This window comes from Lepisosteus platostomus, chromosome 5, assembly GCF_059453375.1.
Source record: "Lepisosteus platostomus isolate fLepPlt1 chromosome 5, fLepPlt1.hap1, whole genome shotgun sequence".
Classification (NCBI taxonomy): domain Eukaryota; kingdom Metazoa; phylum Chordata; class Actinopteri; order Semionotiformes; family Lepisosteidae; genus Lepisosteus; species Lepisosteus platostomus.
Window position 1 is genome coordinate 49206314 of NC_142615.1, and position 6602 is coordinate 49212915.

General features: G+C 45.5%; 1 non-coding gene across 1 annotated transcript; it reads left to right on the forward strand.

Moving 5' to 3' along the window:
• Positions 1–1978: 1978 nt before the first annotated feature.
• trnat-cgu (transfer RNA threonine (anticodon CGU)) lies at positions 1979–2050 on the forward strand. The gene has a single exon. It is a non-coding gene; the product is annotated as a tRNA-Thr (tRNA).
• Positions 2051–6602: the final 4552 nt, after the last annotated feature.

Consider the following 6602-nt stretch of genomic DNA (forward strand, 5'->3'; position numbering starts at 1 on the left):
AAATTGACTCTTTTCTTTCTCGAGGGATCATATTAAACCTTTCATTTGGATCGAGAAGAGGATCGGCATGAGACACAAAACATACCTGTCTTTTTTCTTAAAATCGAAGAATTATTTAACTTAACACTACAACGAACTCGGCCGCAGAAATCAGTCCACAGCTCCTTAATTAACCTGTTCTTCACTTCAAGGAACCCAATCCTGCGCCCTCTAGAGGTTACTGAAATAGAGGACAGACTGAAATGAAGACATTCAGAAGCAGACTAAGGGGAACACTGGATCTACATTAGAATATTACCCTTTATAGTGGGAATAAAATTGTCGCGACATAATGAATTTACGCATCAGTTGCTTGGAATATCATTGTAATATTTAATTTGCTTTCCTGTCACACCACTTTAATTAATTATGAAGTTTATCAATACACATTTATTTAAAACAATGTCATTTATTATTAATACACTTTCATTCCATTCTTATTAGAAGCTGTATCACAGATAATGCATGTAAAGCCTTCAGTATGCGATTGTGAGTTCAGTTATCCCGGGGAGTGAAGAGAACTGAAATTAAGTGAAATAACATTTAAATAGAGTGTAAATCTTCAAAGTTATCTCTCACTTCAGAATATTTACAACAACTTACGAAGGTAGAAGGCGGGAATATATTGTAACGCAACGGGGGCTCAGGCGGGCGCCCTTGCCGCATCTGGTCGGCCCAAAGTATAGGTGGCTCGAACCCAGGACTTCCGCGTCTCTCTGCAGCGACCTAGCCCCGTGAGCTAAAGAGAGATCTCTTTACAGCCCAGTAGCTGTGGTCCTGCTATCACAGGGAAGGGCGGTGACGTCACCCGCTCTGGTACGCCGGCTCTTACACAGTGCCTGTCGGCCGTAAGCGTTACAATATGGTGTAAGGGCATGATCTGTGTAGTTAACAAAATAGTTAAAATAATATAAAAACGTATTTTTATTAAGATACAAAACATTGAAGGCGACGAGAGATGAGTGCTTGACGGACTCAAAGCGAGTGCAGTGCGGATTTTAGTTCTCTTGCTGGTAGAAACGAACTTCGTTTAGCTTGCGCCATGGAAGATATGGCATCCGTGCCGAGAAGCTTTGCTTATGCCCAGCTTTTTCCACCGCTTCCACTGAACCTCGTAGCTCCGGATTTGTATACGGAATACAAGATATGGATGGAGTCGTACAGATTTTGTTAAATAGCCAGTGGATCTACAGAAGCTCAGGATGCCGTGAGACGTGCTACATTACTGCACTGTATCGGGGCTCCCGTGCAGCGGATTGTTGCCAACCTCCCTGGAGAAAAAGACTGTAGCTGTCTTAGACGCTTCCTTTACACCGCGGAGAAAAGTGGTTTTAGAACGGCATAAATTTAGGCAGAGAACTTAGTCTCAGGACGAATCTGTTGATGCTTTTGTGACTGCACTAAGAGAACTGGCTAAATCTTGTGACTTTGGAGTATTGGAAACTGACATGTTAAGAGATCAACTTGTGGAAAAATGTGCACATAAGAGACTATAAATTGCTGCAGGAGGAAGGGCTGACTTTAGAAAGAGCTCTTACAGTCGCTAGAATTCATGAAGCAGCTCAAGCAGAATCAAGAATGCTTTCTGACCACAGTGACAAAGTGACACTGAACGGGGTGCTCGCTCAAACTTTACAAACAAAAGCCGAGCAGCAGGACGCAGTCATGCTAGAGAAATAGAAGAACAGGGGACGGCTGACATTACATGTTACAGGTGCGGACTAACAACGCACAAAGCAGATGAATGCGGAGCGTGAACAGCAAAATGTCTACACTGCAAGAAAACAGGACATTGTGCACATGTCTGCAGAACATCACGTCCGAGTTTAAGGACAAGTATCCCTTTTATTGTTGTTGCTGCCTCCGGTTTACATTTGGCGATGTAAACCAGATTCAGAAAAAAATAATTTGAACAACCTTATTCCCATGCTTACAAGTAGGCGCGGTGGCCAAGTGGTAAGGTGTCGGTCTCGTAAACCGAAGAGCGTGGGTTCAAACCCCACCCGTGCCTGTTTCATTTGTCACCGCTTTCCTTTAGTTTCAAAGTCTTAAAAAAACTCACAATGTAGGGATCTCAATAGTAAGAGAACATAACTGTCGCCAGTGATTAGTATTCTTGCATATCCTGCCTTGTTTTTTAGTCGACAAAGCTTGTTTCTCTTCACACCCATCTTCTGAATGATCGCCTCAGCATTGGGGAAGGAACGTGCGCTTTGTATAGCCCCCGACTCCATGGTCTGATCACAAACAGATCGGGTGAGCTGTCAGTCCAGGTTGGAAGGAACGTTCGAAAGCACTAAAAATCTGACTTAGAAACGAGAAGACCGTGTTTTTTTAAACGAGTAAACGATAAAATAATATACTGCCTGCAAGACTATGTCAAGTTCAAGTTCAAGTTTAAAGTTCAAGTTCAAGTTTATTGTCATTATACTCATACACAGGTATATGGTATAACGAAATGCTATTTAGCAAGCTCTCGGACATAAGTAGTACAAAGAAGAAAACACAACAACAATACAATTGTATAACAAAAGAAAGACAGAGACAACAGCCGATGTGCAAAAAACAACAGGCAGCGTGCAAAACAACAAAAAGGTAACAGGTTATGTGCAAAAACATGCATCAAAAGAATGAAATAAAGGGATAGAAATGATGGGGAGTGAGCTTTTGACATGTATGGTAGAGGTAGATTTTCAATGTGTGTTTGGGTTTTTGGTAAGAAAGAAGGCACCGTGAGGTTCAGATCATAGGTGAGAGGTGAGGAGAGAGTGAGAGAGGCTGGGAGTTTAATAGTTTGATAGTGCGGGGTAAAAACTGTTTCTGAGTCTGGTAGTCCGGACCCGAATGCTCCGGTACCGTTTTCCATGTCATGCTAAACGCCACAAATTGTGTTTGTCCAGTCGTATCAATCATCCTAAAGTTACAGAAAATTGGATGCGACTGGTGCAATCAGCACACATTTTTTCAGGATAGTCGAGCGGTTTAAAACAGCAAATTCACAGCTTCGTGTCTTTTAAGCTTTGTGTTTCACTCTCCAAATAGAGGCAGGGGTTAAAATCCCACTCCCGACAGTCAGGCGTTTTACCCTGTCTTTTTTGCCTGCTTTTACACTGTTTCAGTCTTGTTGTGCTCGCTGACAATCACAGTACGAGGAAAACGGAGAAACTGCTTAGCAAAAGCATAACGGACAGAAAAAAGCTTCATAAACATGTGAATGTGATTAGCAGCAGTAAGGTATGCATTCAAATGTTTAAGGCTGATTTATAACAGCAGCAGAAGAAAGTTGCAGCACAATGCAATTTGTGAGAATTCATGGGTTTTTATGCTGCTTGGACTTCTTTCAAGCCTATGAGGTGACCCCCGTTTTATTTTCATTTTCAAACTTCAGAACCGAATAACAAAAAGGTTTCATGTGTGACAGCATTCCGTTGCAAATACCGTTTCCACGATGTATTCAGCGACGGGAATGAAATATTTTAGTGCTGGCTCAAATGCGAGGAATTTCAGAAAAACCTGGAAAAGCAACGCTTGCAGTAAATGACATATCTAAAGCGTGTAGTCAGCATGAACAGAACAACGCAATGCTCTGTAAAAACGATCTGAAGCCGCAATTACTCTTTTATCTCAGGTAGTTCATTCCGATACGATGTTTCCGCAGACTAAATGAAATGCCGAACTCCAAACATGTTGTTGCCATTATTGTACTCCTGCTGAAAGAAGAAAGAAAGAAAGGTGTCCTAAATGAACTTTGTCGCCCGTGGGAGATGTCAAGTGCATTGGACATGAAAAGTTCCCGATAAAACCCATTTCTGTACGTTTCTCTTAGTGTCGGGGCTCCTATTGAATGTAAAGGAGGCAACATGCTCAGCCAGCCGACTCAGCTCTAACTTAACGCAGGTGTCTCAGAGCGGAATTATTCAGAACAGGAGCCTCTACTTCTTTGTATACTGAGCTTTCGGGTGAACGTCAAAGTGAAAGACAAATTCGCAATTTTCACTTTTTGATTAAGGAACAAGAAAACACCATCCTTCAAACTGGATTCAGACCAGGGACATAAGACATACTCGCTGTTTTTTCTACAGTTTTAAGAGCTAGCAACTGAGCTATCGAGAGGTCTAAAATAAACGTTTTGTCACACGCGTAGCCCAATGTAGTGTAGTGTTCCTCTTTATTTAAATCCCAGTTCGACATCAAAATACTCACTCCCCATAGTCTCGTTTAGTAGAAGAAATGCAGGCTTCTACTCTATTAACGTCAAGAGTTCTTCTAAAACATTTGAAGGGATATCAGTGCAGGCGGAAATTGACTCTTTTTCTTCATATGATTTGGTTTTGATTTTGAATCGTTATATTATTAAGTTTGTGCTTTCTCTGTTTTTATCGTATTGTGAACTTATTTTTTAAACAAATGCTTACAAAGGCAAACAGGGCACACAGTACAAGCTAAATACCCCAGACTGCGTGTAAAGTCCTCCTTGAGGTATGCTTTCAAAATAGCTGCACCAGGCACTTGGACACAGATAAACACAGGGATTTAAAATTCAGGAATATGAATGGTCAATTGCATACAGTTGGGTTTTTTTCGTTTTGTATTTAGCGATTTGTGTATAAATCTTTTAACAATTCATTAAAATGCTAACAATATGTAAAATAAAAACAACAGCAACGTTAAATGCCAGGGAGACGGGCAGTTTTTTTTTACAATCAGATTCCAATCTCTAATGCTGTGTTTGAGAGCTGTGTGTGAGAGCTTACTGTACATAACTTTCCTTTTCTCACATTTTCTGAAAACTATTCCAAAGGGGCACCTGTCACGGACGTCCAAAGGGACTAGCCATGGGGAGTAGGAGAGCGGAAAAAGACCCATATGCGTAGCGGCGAGACGGGAAAAAGGCCCGGGCTCATTAGTGCAAAGAGTTCAGGAATGCCGTAAAGAAACCTATGCCTTCTCGGCCTTTTGGCTAAGATCAAGTTCAAGTGGCATGCCCCCAGTTCTTGTCTTTCCAAAGGTCTAGAAGGCGATCGAAGATTCTGAAGAGTGCTTGAGCTGGTATCGCTCTAGGTTGAGCCTAGGGGGTTAAGGCCAAGCAGCAGCTGAGCTGGGTGGAATCCGGCATCAACGTTCTCTCTCTCTGCTCTCTCCTCTCCTCTCCCCTCCCCCTTTCTCTTGCTCCGCCTCCTTGGCCTCTTGCCTGGAAGTGGGTACACGTGGCCTGCCCGCGGTGCTTGCTTTCTTCCTCGAGACTCGGAAGCGCTATCCGCTCCCTCTCTCTCCCTCTCTCTCTGCCTCCTTGGCCTCTTGGCTGGGAGTAGGTACACGTGGCCTGCCCGCGGTGCTTGCTTTCCACCTCGAGGCTCGGAAGCGCTATCCGCTCCCTCTCTCTCTCGCTCTCTCTCTCTCTGCCTCCTTGGCCTCTTGGCTGGGAGCAGGTACACGTGGCCTGCCCGCGGTGCTTGCTTTCCACCTCGAGGCTCGGAAGCGCTATCCGCTCCCTCTCTCTCTCGCTCTCTCTCTCTCTGCCTCCTTGGCCTCTTGGCTGGGAGCAGGTACACGTGGCCTGCCCGCGGTGCTTGCTTTCTTCCTTGAGACCCGGAAGCACTTTCCGCTCTCCTCTCTCTCTCTCCTCCTGCGCCTGCACCTAGCTGGGCTTTGCCCACAAGGACAAAGGCCAGGGCTCCCTCGCTGCTCCCTTTGCTCTCTCTCTTTCCCTCCTTTTTTTTTTTCTCCCTCAGAGATGGCAGACAAGAGGACATTGATCCGGTTCCACTGGACAAAGAAGACGGAGCCGATACCGACTGCAAAGGCCTTCTTTATGACCTTCCTGCGAGGGATCTTGCAGTTGGTGGCCGGAGATCTCTACTGCCTCCAGGACAACAAGGCAGAGAGATACATGGAGGCCTACATGGCTACGGATGCATCGTACGAAAAGGCAACGAGACTGATCAGGGAGAAAGGTAAGCACCCTGGTTTCTCTGATTACAGGCCGGAGCCGATGAGGAAGACGAATCAGAGGACCATCACGGTTTGCACATACAATCCCTACGTACCAGCGGAACGGGTAACAGCGTACCTAGGGAGGTATGTAACCGTGGTGGGAAAACCGACAGAGATCAGGGACAAAGGCGTCTGGTACGGCAAACGCCAGTACCGAGTCCTCCTGAAGGAGGACCCAGAGGGCGTTGACGGTTTCCAGCACCCCCCGGCTCGCTTCAACATCGGAGCCGACAGGGGGTACCTCTACTACCCCAAGATGCCGGATTTTTGCAGCAAGTGCAGACAGTCCGGCCACAAGACAAACACATGTGACATAGTCAGATGTCACAACTGCAATGAGGACGGGCACCTGGCAAAAACCTGCCGGGCAGCCAAAAAGTGCGACAGATGCGGCGCCGAGGGACACCTCGTTCGCCAATGTAAGGTAAGCAAACCTTCGTTTGCGCAGGTGGTGGAAGCCGGCAGGCAGAAACCGGTCTCCAGACAAAGGGAGAGGGCTGAGAACAAAGTACCCGCACCTCCCCCGCTGAGAACCGAAACTGCCGAGGCCACACCCCCAGCCGCATCGG